Here is a 12,775-nt window from a genome sequence, read left to right on the forward strand (position 1 = left end):
GAGAGAATGTGGCAGTGAAAGACAAAGGTAGATTGATGAAGCAATACCCCCCCCCCCCCATTTTTGAGCTGCCGTGGTATGGTGGTGACAGTGGCACTGACTGGGAAAGAAAACCAAAAGGAGACAGGGCGAGTGAGAGAGAAGATAGTGGTAGTGGTGTATACTGTTAATCAATTAGAGAAAGTGTGATAGAGAGATTCTAAGTCTGAAGGCTTAGCTACAAAGATTTAGAATGATCTGTGTTAAAAGAGCAGAATATGTTCGCATGTCAAATTGTTTAGTGAGGAAGGACGCGGAATGAGGATTAAGACACCTAGCTTACCACTTTTCTGGCAAAATCCCATAAAAGAGGAACATATTCCTTTTTTATTCTCTTCGATAGGAGCATTTTTCCGCCTATATTGTAATGCTAGTACAAGAAAACATTACTGCCAGAATATTGACATTTCTCATCAACATTAGCACTATAATACTCTGAAACAATGCATACCCACAACTTCGAATTCTTCTACGACGCCAGTAGTTGCAGCAGATGGTAGGATAGCAAGCAACCACATTTTACTTATGCCAATAACGTTAGAGGTCGATCGTCAGCTGCAAAAGAAAACGTTTATTTGGTTCACTTTAACGGTTTCGACAGTTTAAACTGCCATCTTCAGAAGTTAAATAGGCTCAAATCATTAGTAAGCCAACATCAGAATAAGTACTGGTGACCTTTGCTACAGAATCAGTGCAGCTGACGACTGACCTTTTATCTTTCTTGAAATATTCTGCAGCTACTGACCTACAGTTATGAACAAGATTTTACTTACTATTCGAGTACAGCATAGTGGGAAAAATACACTCCTGGAAATTGAAATAAGAACACCGTGAATTCATTGTCCCAGGAAGGGGAAACTTTATTGACACATTCCTGGGGTCAGATACATCACATGATCACACTGACAGAACCACAGGCACATAGACACAGGCAACAGAGCATGCACAATGTCGGCACTAGTACAGTGTATATCCACCTTTCGCAGCAATGCAGGCTGCTATTCTCCCATGGAGACGATCGTAGAGATGCTGGATGTAGTCCTGTGGAACGGCTTGCCATGCCATTTCCACCTGGCGCCTCAGTTGGACCAGCGATCGTGCTGGACGTGCAGACCGCGTGAGACGACGCTTCATCCGGTCCCAAACATGCTCAATGGGGGACAGATCCGGAGATCTTGCTGGCCAGGGTAGTTGACTTACACCTTCTAGAGCACATTGGGTGGCACGGGATACATGCGGACGTGCATTGTCCCGTTGGAACAGCAAGTTCCCTTGCCGGTCTAGGAATGGTAGAACGATGGGTTCGATGACGGTTTGGATGTACCGTGCACTATTCAGTGTCCCCTCGACGATCACCAGTGGTGTACGGCCAGTGTAGGAGATCGCTCCCCACACCATGATGCCGGGTGTTGGCCCTGTGTGCCTCGGTCGTATGCAGTCCTGATTGTGGCGCTCACCTGCACGGCGCCAAACACGCATACGACCATCATTGGCACCAAGGCAGAAGCGACTCTCATCGCTGAAGACGACACGTCTCCATTCGTCCCTCCATTCACGCCTGTCGCGACACCACTGGAGGCGGGCTGCACGATGTTGGGGCGTGAGCGGAAGACGGCCTAACGGTGTGCGGGACCGTAGCCCAGCTTCATGGAGACGGTTGCGAATGGTCCTCGCCGATACCCCAGGAGCAACAGTGTCCCTAATTTGCTGGGAAGTGGCGGTGCGGTCCCCTACGGCACTGCGTAGGATCCTACGGTCTTGGCGTTCATCCGTGCGTCGCTGCGGTCTGGTCTCAGGTCGACGGGCACGTGCACCTTCCGCCGACCACTGGCGACAACATCGATGTACTGTGGAGACCTCACGCCCCACGTGTTGAGCAATTCGGCGGTACGTCCACCCGGCCTCCCGCATGCCCACTATACGCCCTCGCTCAAAGTCCGTCAACTGCACATACGGTTCACGTCCACGCTGTCGCGGCATGGTACCAGTGTTAAAGACTGCGATGGAGCTCCGTATGCCACGGCAAACTGGCTGACACTGACGGCGGCGGTGCACAAATGCTGCGCAGCTAGCGCCATTCGACGGCCAACACCGCGGTTCCTGGTGTGTCCGCTGTGCCGTGCGTGTGATCATTGCTTGTACAGCCCTCTCGCAGTGTCCGGAGCAAGTATGGTGGGTCTGACACACCGGTGTCAATGTGTTCTTTTTTCCATTTCCGGGAGTGTATATAATTAGGCTTGTACGCGAATTGTGGATATACAGAGCTGAAAATGTGGTGCACGGATCTGTCACTTCTGTTGGCAACAATGCCTCAGTTCAGGCTGGGCATCGAGTCGAACTGAAATGCAATGACAAATACTGGTACTTAAGTCCTTTCAATGCCCGATTTCTTCAGTCACAGCGATGATATGGCCGTTTATCGGCAGACGTTCCCAATAGGTGAGAAATGTGGAGAACGTGCTGATCAGCACAACACTTGAATACCTTCTGTATCGTGGTAGTTGAGGACAACACGGGTAATATTTGGTCTTGCGTTATCTTGTTGAAAGATTATATGACTTAGATCTTGAGCACAGAGAACGGCCACCGGCTGTAACGCTTCAGAAATGTCACGGATGCTGTCAAAACTACGGGCCATTCGGGCCAGTGGTGATCGTGATCTGTATTCAGTGGCACCTTATACCATCACGTCGAGTGTTGAGCTCTTTCGACGATGACCAATGTAATCTTGAAACGTTCGTTCTCCTCAACATGATGCTGGATGTCAAAGTAAGACTCGTCTCGAAAGACGACGTGTTGCCACTCCTGTTTCTAGCACTGTCGAGAGAGATCCTGCACGGCATTGGGCATTGCCTTCCTAAACCGTTGGATTCACATTCACAATAGAGTCGTAGCATCACGAGCAACGTGAACAACAATATCACGAAATGATAATGTGCAATTCGGTAGGCAACGATCCTTCCGCTACTGAATAACAACAAGTGCTGCAGTAGTAGGCGTTTCTCCTCACACGATGGATAAAACGATCTTCTCACAAACAACATTCGAGTGCGACTTTTGAACGACAATTACTGTGGTATCACTTCCCTCTGAAATTGTAATTGTTTGTAAATTCAACCATGTACTACACTTCATGCCAGTTTGACGATTATAGTATGCCTGTTTCATGATGTCACGGTTCTAATGGCCAGCTCACTCATCTAAACATCACCCATCCGCGAAAATGCGGCCAGTCTTGTAATAGCTAAGCATTGTATTCCGTTAGGACTGTGGCTATGAAAAGTAAAGTTCATGTATTACGTTCACAAAATCACTGCATTTACTTAAAATATTATCCCCTTGAATCAATATACAGCTGCAATCACTTTGAAAGTGTTTTCAAACGGTCATTGTAGACCTCTTTTGGAACTGCATTTGGATGTGCTTAGGTGTGCCGTAACGGCGTTCCTTTATTGCCAACTTCAATTTGGGGATTAATCACAAGGCGGCTGGGGCCAAACCGAGCGAATAATTCGGGTGATACAGGATTGTGATCCGTCTGTTGGCCAAAAATTTGTGCATGGTCTTCTCTTGTGGGCTGGGGTGTTGTCGTGGATGAGCGACTACGAACCTGCCTCTTGGTATTTGGATAGAATAAGTGATTAGGCGTATCTGAACGCCGATGTGTTTCTTATCAAGCTGCTTGTGTTGTGGAATTAACGGTGGAGCTATACTTGGTGAACTCAGCAGCCGCGACTGTATTGTGGGTACATTTGGTTACAGGATATTGCATCCCTGTCCCCCATAGGAAAGAAAAGGTGGGCCTGTCGTGGCTTCTGGTGGTTCCATTGTTCTGGTTGCTGTTGGAGATGTTCTGGATCCATCTGAGTCCTCGTCTTTTGGGATGGGGGTAACTGCCACAGCAACAGCCCTGGTCCTGGAGCTGAGTTCGTGCTGCCAAAGGGACTCCTTCTGTGGAAGCTGCTGTTGTGGGTTGTGGGGAAGAGAACGTGGCATCTTTGGAGAAACAGGAACAGATCTGATTAATATATTCGTTTACCATGGTCTGATGTCAACCATGGGTCAGCTCAAAAGGTGAATGATCCAAGCTGGGGCCACTGGCGTTTGCCCCTGATGAACACTGTTGTCGAGGCTTCCTTGTGGAGCTTAAAACGATGCAAATGGCACACTGGCGGTGGGTCTCTACATGCGACAGTCTTGATGATCAACAACTTGATATATTTAGGTCGATCTTGCGGCATCTCGGCGGGGCTGACACCATCTAGAAGTGCGCTACGATAAGAAACGAGAAACAGTTTTTAGTGCTTCCTCTTCATCGAACGCTTGTGGTAGCCTGGCCATTTGCAATTTGCAGGTGCAGAGAAAATTGTTCTGTAACGCTATTGGATACCAAATGGAAGGGAGCTGTCCACGCGTGTCGAGTTCCATTTCCTTCACAAAACTGAACAAAACTGAGGACCATTTTCCGTGTTGATCATGGTTGCTAAGCTCTCTATGGAGAGTGTGAGTGCCAGGGCCTGAATAGTCAAGGCCAAAGTGTCTGACTGTGTGCTTACAACATATGGGAGTTTAGTATAGATGTCGATGAGTATGAACCATTGAGTCCTAAGAATGGACCCATAGAATCCAAGTGGATACCAGGCGGCAGCTGCATTGGTGATCACAGAACGTGTCTCCTAGAGACCACTTCGTGTTGTTGGCAAAGGCAGCAGTTACTGAGGGTGTTCTTTATGTCCTCATCAATGCTGTGCCAGTGTACATGGTCCTGACCCAACCATTTGGTGAGCACAATGCCCCAACGTCCCTAATGGAATAGGTCCAGCATAGGGCACTACAGGAGTCTGGGAATTTACCATTGTCCAACTGAAGGAGGACGACTCCTATAAACATGGAAAGCTCATGGTGATGGTGCTAGTACGCTGGAATGTTCTGAGTTGTGACAAGCTTTTAGTCAACTGGGCACTCATGTACGGCTTAGCTCACCACTTCTCATAGAACTGTATTTCACAGACTCAATCTGGTGGTGGACTTAGTCCTGATGGGAAGCTGTGCCTCACGACAGTCAACTCTATAACTGTATGGTAACAGACTTCTGATGCCATGTCAAGAAATTTGTCCTGGCCTGATCGAAGGCGACGAAGGACCACCAAAATGGCGTGTTTGGCGTTTTGAACGAGCAGATCCAAAGGAACAGCTCACTGAAGTGCATGGAAGGTCCAAGGAACGATTTCTAAGGAACAGCCGTTCACCGTTGAATTTAGTCGATCTCGTTCACGGGACAATCGTTACCGTTCACGGCCTCCTACCTGCTTCGGTCTCGTTCTGTCGGCCTCGTTCCTCTGTTCCCCGTTCCCACCTCAGTCTGATGTGGCTGATCTCGTTCCTCGTTCTTTTTTAGGGTAGTCACTCGTTCCGCATGTCAGTTTCGCTTTTTTAAAAATTATCTAGTTTGTATAAGTATAGTTGTATGTAATACATGTACTACATTTTTTAAGGCAATAAAAATTTTGATCAACTGTAGAGCTCATACATATAAGAAGGCATTTATTTTAATTTTTAGAACTTTTTAGATTTCACCTGCTTCAGTAAACGGCTGGACTTTAAGATAACTTTTAATAATTTTATTTTTTACGTAGCGTATGGCTAATACAGACATATCATAAAATTAAATTACATATACATATGTACATATTGACACACAAGAAACTTAAGTTTGTCTTTACAGCTGAATATCCAGTCCTTCAATCCAGCGCACTGTATGTGGAGCTGCTAGCAGGAAGTCCTCTTCAGCACCGTGATAGGCTCGAGTCCTGCATTCACTGACAATGTGGTGAACAGTCTGGTATAGAGCCTCGCAGTCACAGGCAGGATTAGGCAGCTTCTTCCACTTAGAGCATCCCTGCATCGGCCATGGCCGGTACGGATTCTGTTGAGAATAGTACAAGTCTTGCGTGGTAGGTCGAATCCACTTGGAAGTTTAGCACATGAGAAGATGTTATGTAGGCGCACATCTGTCACTGCTTCCCACCGACCTTCCCATTCTTCGAGAGGTTTGAAATCCTTAGCAACCATGTCAGCAGCATAGCACAGAGTTGGATGGCGTGATTTCATTCTCTTACGATTTAAAAGTGGCAGGTCGCTATGCATGGCGTATTCAGCTGGGTGTCAACAAGCCTTATATGATGACTGTTCATCCAGACAGGTGCACAATACTCAGCACTTGAGTACACCAAGCCCAGAACTGAAGATCGCAGGGTGGTTGCTGAAGATCCCCAGGTTGTTCTGCATAGATGTTGTTTCGAGTCCTCAACTTTTGAACTAAGTTAAGAAGGTGTTGTTTGAAGCATAGTGTACGGTCTACGATGACACCAAGATATTGTGGGTTCCAATTATGACGAAGAATTCTGCCTCTGAAACTTACTTCCAGTTTTACGTTCGCCAACCGATTATTTAAATGGAAGCAACATACTTCTGTTTTACTCACACTGGGCTGGAGTCCCCAGATTTTGAAGTAATTATCTAGTGCAGACAGGTCATTAGTTAGGATCTCTTCTGTTGTTTTCATTTCCTGGTGTCATATGGCTAAAGCCAGGTCATCGGCATAGCAGTATTTTCTGGATGAAGTGTCAGGTAGATCAGATAGATATAGGTTGAAAGTAATGGTGAGAGAACTGATCCTAGAGGAAATCCATTGTTCAGCTTCCTCTCCTTACTTATGTTGCTTCCAGTGATTACCTGGAACTTCCGATCGCTTAGCATGCTGTTAATCAGTCGCGCCATTGTTCTGCAGGGTATGATGTGAAGAAATTTGTAGATAAGGCCTTCCCTCCACACAGTGTCAAAGGCGACAGTTAGATCAATAAACGCCAAAGATGTTTTCTGCTTCATTTGGTATCCTGACTCTGTGGAGGATGTGAGAGACAACACTTCGTCGCAGCAGCTGCGCCCTGGTCTGAAGCCTGCCTGATCAACTGCAACGTTCTCTAGGGTAGCACTACTTATTCTGTTGCATACTTGCCTTTCAAAAAACTTGTAGCAGCAGCTAAGTAGGGCAATGGGGCGATATCTTTCTACCACATTGCTGGGTTTGCCAGGTTTCAGAACAGATATTATCTTCGACTTTTTAAACTCCAATCGAAGTTGACCAGTCAGCAGGATGTCAGTGAAGAATTTTGCCAGCCATTTCTTAGCTTTTCCTCCCGTATGGATCATTAATTCTGGATGGATAACATCGAATCCAGGCGCCTTAAGAGGTTTGAGGTCCTTCAGTCCAGAGTCAATGTCTGAAACTGTGAAGGGATGGGTATACTCAGATGAGAGAGATGCCATCTTTTTCAGGTCACGAAGATGTTGTCTGGTATGTCTTGTATGTTTCTTGTCAGTAGGACTCTTGAGGTAGTAATGATGTGGGAAGCAATCTGGTCTGGTGTTACTTCGGAATTTTTTCTGCATACTGGAGCACTTCCTCCCAGTTTTCTCAGAATACTCCATGCTTTCCTGCTCGAGTGGGTAAAGCCCATATTTTCGACTGTTTCTGCCCATTTCTGTCTCCGAGACATGTCCAAGCTGGACAATAGTACCATAGCTATCTCTGGGTCACCACTTTGCTGGAAGTGTTGGTACAGTGTTTCACTTTCATCATTCCATCCTGGAACATATTCTTTTCGGTATCCTCTTGGCATAAACTTTTTAGCTGTTGCTGCTGCTGCACCAATGAGGCGTTGATATTTCTTATGTGTGGAGGTATCCAGTGAATGGTCTTATACAGTTCCGTTGAAAACTTCGTCCAGTCAACTTTCTGGAAATCCCATCGAGCATGCGGGTTTGATCGTACGACAGGAACCGTGCAGCCAGTTTGTATTATTACAGGTCTGTGTTGGCTGTGAGGAAAGGCATCTATCACTTTCCTTGTGGCGTTGATGGGAAAGCTACTTTCGTTGTAGCTAACAAAGCGTTATTCAGGATTTGAATCCTTGTTCCAAGCAGCTGACATGAAAGTGCCTTGATCTTTGGCATCAAGCAGTAGATGAAGGTTATTCTCTTCAACCCATTCTGCAAGCATGCTCCCGTTTTCATCATTTTGAGAGTACTTCCAAAGTTCGTGGTGACTATTGAAGTCTCCTACGTAAATTTCAGGATGTTCTGCTGTGTGTAGGACAAAATCGGGCCATGTCGTTTTGGGTGGTTTGTAAACATTTGTAGTAGTAATACCGTGCAATTGTATGACAACTGTATCTATATCTGTCTCCACACTTACAGAAATCAATGAAGCTTCGTTTATTTATTACTTACATACGTAGCAATTCCATACACCTCGTGGTAAGTTACACCAAGTGCAGAACATCCAGGAATTCGACCTCGGCTTCGGAATGTTGCTTCGCTGGAAACGCGAGTTTCCTGAGTGGAGACGACATCAATATTCTTGTCCAGCAAAAATTTTGACAGGCAGTCACACTTTGCCCTGCTAATGCTTTCGATATTCAGTTGAAGGAGTCTGATAGTTGGTCCAATGTTTCTTGTTAATGGGCTCTGAAAAGAACTGTTTCTGCTATTTAGTTGATATGTCATTGCCAGGAAATCCTGTGGATAGTCTGGCTGCCTGTAATCACTGTTGCTCAATTAGCACCACCCACGAGGCACGTGTAGGGTATTTTAAGGTTAAACCTACGGACGTGAGCAACGCTACCTCCCAATAATTTTATTAAACTGTAGTGTAAGAATGTTTACACAAAAATTGCGATTTTCGCTTTTCTTCCAAAAACAGAACATCACACTTAGAGAGGCTCTTATCTTCACAAGTTTTGGTATTTCTTTGTGTGAATCCACAGACTAAGCCTACACCTTGTTCCAACCGGCCAGGTGCCTACAATGCTGTACTAGGAGCAACCTATGAGCGTCGGACATGCTGCCAATTCCTCCAGCCGTTATTGCCAACTGAGTCAGTGGTATCCGAGCTAGTTTACAGTACGAGTGCCATATAATTCTTCTAAGTCTCACAGGACCTCAGTCACTGGCATTAAAACCTATAGAATAGCAGTTTTAAGTTGAAAGCACGGTATATATATATATATATATATATATATATATATATATATATATATATATATATATATATACCCAAATAACTGCATCGAGCCGGCCGGTGTGGTCGTGCGGTTCTAGGCGCTACAGTCTGGAACCGAGCGACGCTCCGGTCGCAGGTTCGAATCCTGCCTCGGGAATGGCTTTGTGTGATGTTCTGAGGTTGTTGTTGTTGTGGTCTTCAGTCCTGAGACTGGCTTGATGCAGCTTTCCATGCTACTCTATCCTGTGCAAGCTTCTTCATCTCCCAGTATCTACTGCAGCCTACCTCCTTCTGAATATGCTTAGTGTATTCATCTCTTGACCTCCCTCTACGATTTTTACCCTCCACGCTTCCCTCCAATACTAAATTGGTGATCCCTCGATGTCTCAGAACATGTCCTACCTACAGATCCCTTCTTCTAGTCAAGTTGTGCCACAAGCTCCTCTTCTCCCCAATTCTATTCAATACCTCCCATTAGTTATGTGATCTACCCATCTAATCTTCGATTTTCTCTGTCTCGTGATGACTGGGTGTTGTGTGATGTCCTTAGGTTATAAGGTTTAAGTAGTTCTAAGTTCTAGGGGACTGATGACCATAGATGTTAAGTCCCATAGTGCTCAGAGCCATTTGAACCATCTAATGTTCAGCATTCTTCTGTAGCACCACATTTCGAAAGCTTCTATTCTCTTCATGTCCAAACTGGTTATCGTCCATGTTTCACTTCCATACATGGCTACACTCCATACAAATACTTTCAGAAACGACTTCCTGACACTTAAATCTATACTCGATGTTAACAAAGTTTTCTTCTTCAGAAATGCTTTCCTTGCCATATCCAGTCTACTTTTTATATCCTCTCTACTTCGACCATCATCAATTATTTTGCTCCCGAAATAGCAAAACTCCTTTAGTACTTTCAGTGTCTCACACCCTAATCTAATTCCCTCAGCATCATCCGACTTAATTCGACTACATTCCATTATCCTCGTTTTGCCTTTGTTGATGTTCATCTTATACCCTCCTTTCAAGACACTGTCCATTCCGTTCAACTGCTCTTCCAAGTCCTTTGCTGTCTCTGACAGAATTACAATGTCACCGGCGAACGTCAAAGTTTTTATTTCTTCTCCATGGATTTTAATGCCTACTCCGAGTTTTCTTTTGTTTCCTTTACTGCTTGCCCAATATACAGATTGAATAACATCGGGGATAGGCTACAACCCTGTCTAACTCCCTTCGCAACCACTGCTTCCCTTTCATGCCCCTCGGGTCTTATAACTGCCACCTGGTTTCTGTACAAATTGTAAATAGCCTTTCGCTCCCTGTATTTTACCCCTGCCACCTTCAGAATTTGAATGAGAGTATTCCAGTCAACATTGTCAAAAGCTCTCTGTAAGTCTACAAATGTTAGAAACGTGGGTTTGCCTTTCCTTAATCATTCTTCTAAGATAAGTCTTAAGGTCAGTGAGGTTAGTTAGGTTTAATTAGTTCTACGTTCTAGGCTACTAATGGCCTCAGAAGTTAAGTCGCATAGTACTCAGAGCCATTTTTCAACTGCAAAAGATGAGGTTATGCCCTACAGAGAGCGATAGCTTCGGGCGCTGTTCGTTGTCGGTTCTTCGGCGTTGATCCTCTGGGACGAGTGTTGCTGCTGGAACTGGCAGCTCTGGTGTCGGGTAGTCTCTTAATCTTGGCGGGTAGATACTGGTTCTGCGATCAGCGTGTATTGATGCGTAAAGCAATGAGCGCTCCGCAGGTGCTGATGCTACCGCCGCACGTTTCCATGGGCTCCACCCTAAGATAGCTTGTAAACAGACAGTCGTATCTGTCTGTCTGTGTTTGTTGTCAAGCCACCAATGTCGTGGGGCTGGCTGTGGAACTGTGTTCGGCAACGCGTCAGTCGTGGCTCTATTGTGGCTAGATGTGGTCGCAGGATATAGCATATTTCTCTATAGAGGGTAGTCGAAACTCACTTCACGTTGCCGACTTCGAGGTCCTCCAGCAAATCTCTCGGCATTTTAGGTTCAGGTTTCAGCTTCCAGACAGCTACGAGCTGCTAATGAAAACCAAAATGTGTGCGCCACTGTTTAGCTCAACTTCCGAATTGGGAGTTCCTATGTGTATAGGTGTGTACATTATATGCAATCTCTGTGAAGCCTAGAGACCTGACCAATTACACTACTGGCCATTAAAATTGCTACACCAAGAAGAAATGCAGATGTTAAACGGGTATTCATTGGACAAATATATTATAGTAGAACTGACATGTGATTACATTTCCACGCAATTTGGGTGTACAGATGCTGAGAATCAGTACCCAGAACAACCACCTCTGGCTGTAATAACGGCCTTGATACGCCTGGGCATCGAGTCAAACAGAGCTTGGATGGCATGTACAGGTACAGCTGCCCATGCAGCTTCAACACGATACCACACTTCATCAAGAGTAGTGACTGGCGTATTGTGACGAGCCAGTTGCTCGGCCACCATTGACCAGACGTTTTCAGTTGGTGAGAGGTCTGGAGAATGTGCTGGCCAGGGTGGCAGTCGAACATTTTCTGTAACCACAAAGGCTCGTAAAGGACTTGCAACATGCGGTCGTGCATTATCCTGCTGAAATGTAGGGTATCGCAGGGATCGAATGAAGGGTAGAGCCACGGGTCGTAACACATCTGAAATGTAACGTCCGCTGTTCAACGTGCCGTCCATGCAAACAAGAGGTGACCGTGACGTGTAACCACTGGCACCCCATACCATCACGCCGGGTGATACGCCAGTATGGCGATGACGAATACACGCTTCCAATGTGCGTTCACCGCGATATCGCCAAACACGGATACGACCATCATGATGCTGTAGACAGAACCTGGATTTATCCGAAAAAATGACGTTTTGCCATTCGTGCACCCAGGTTCATCGTTGAGTACACCATCGCAGGCGCTTCTGTCTGTGACGCAGCGCCACGGTTAATCGCAGCCATGGTCTGCGAGCTGATAGTCCATGCTGCTGCAAACGTCGTCGAACTGTTCGTGCAGATTGTTGTTGTCTTGAAAACGTCCCCATCTGTTGACTCAGGGATCGAGACGTGGCTGCACGATCCGTTACAGCCATGCGGATAAGATGTCTATCAACTCGACTGCTAGTGTTACGAGGCCGTTGGGATCCAGCACAGCGTTCCGAATTACCCTCCTGAACCCACCGATTCATCTCGACCAACGCGAGCAGCAATGTCGCGATACGATAAACCGCAACCGCGATAGGCTACAATCCGACTTTTATCAAAGTCGGAAACGTGATGGTACGCTTTTCTCCTCCTTACACGAGGCATCACAACAACGTTTCAGCAGGCAAAGCCGGTCAACTGCTGTTTTTGTACGAAAAATCGGTTGGAAACTTTCCTCATGTCAGCACGTTGTAAGTGTCGTCGCCATCGGCGCCAACCGTGTGTGAATGCTCTGAAAAGCTAATCATTTGCATATCACAGCATCTTCTTCCTGTCGGTTAAATTTCGCGTCTGTAGCACGTCATCTTCGTGGTGTAACAATTTTAATGGCCAGTAGTGTAGATGTGATTGTTGCGTAGCTATACGAACTTTATGCGTAGGCCTGTTATGTTTACTGCAAAAAACGTATACAGTCTTGGTATGTATTGGTATGTATTTTAAACAAACCAAAT

This window comes from Schistocerca americana, chromosome 4 (assembly GCF_021461395.2).
Source record: "Schistocerca americana isolate TAMUIC-IGC-003095 chromosome 4, iqSchAmer2.1, whole genome shotgun sequence".
NCBI classification, from domain to species: domain Eukaryota; kingdom Metazoa; phylum Arthropoda; class Insecta; order Orthoptera; family Acrididae; genus Schistocerca; species Schistocerca americana.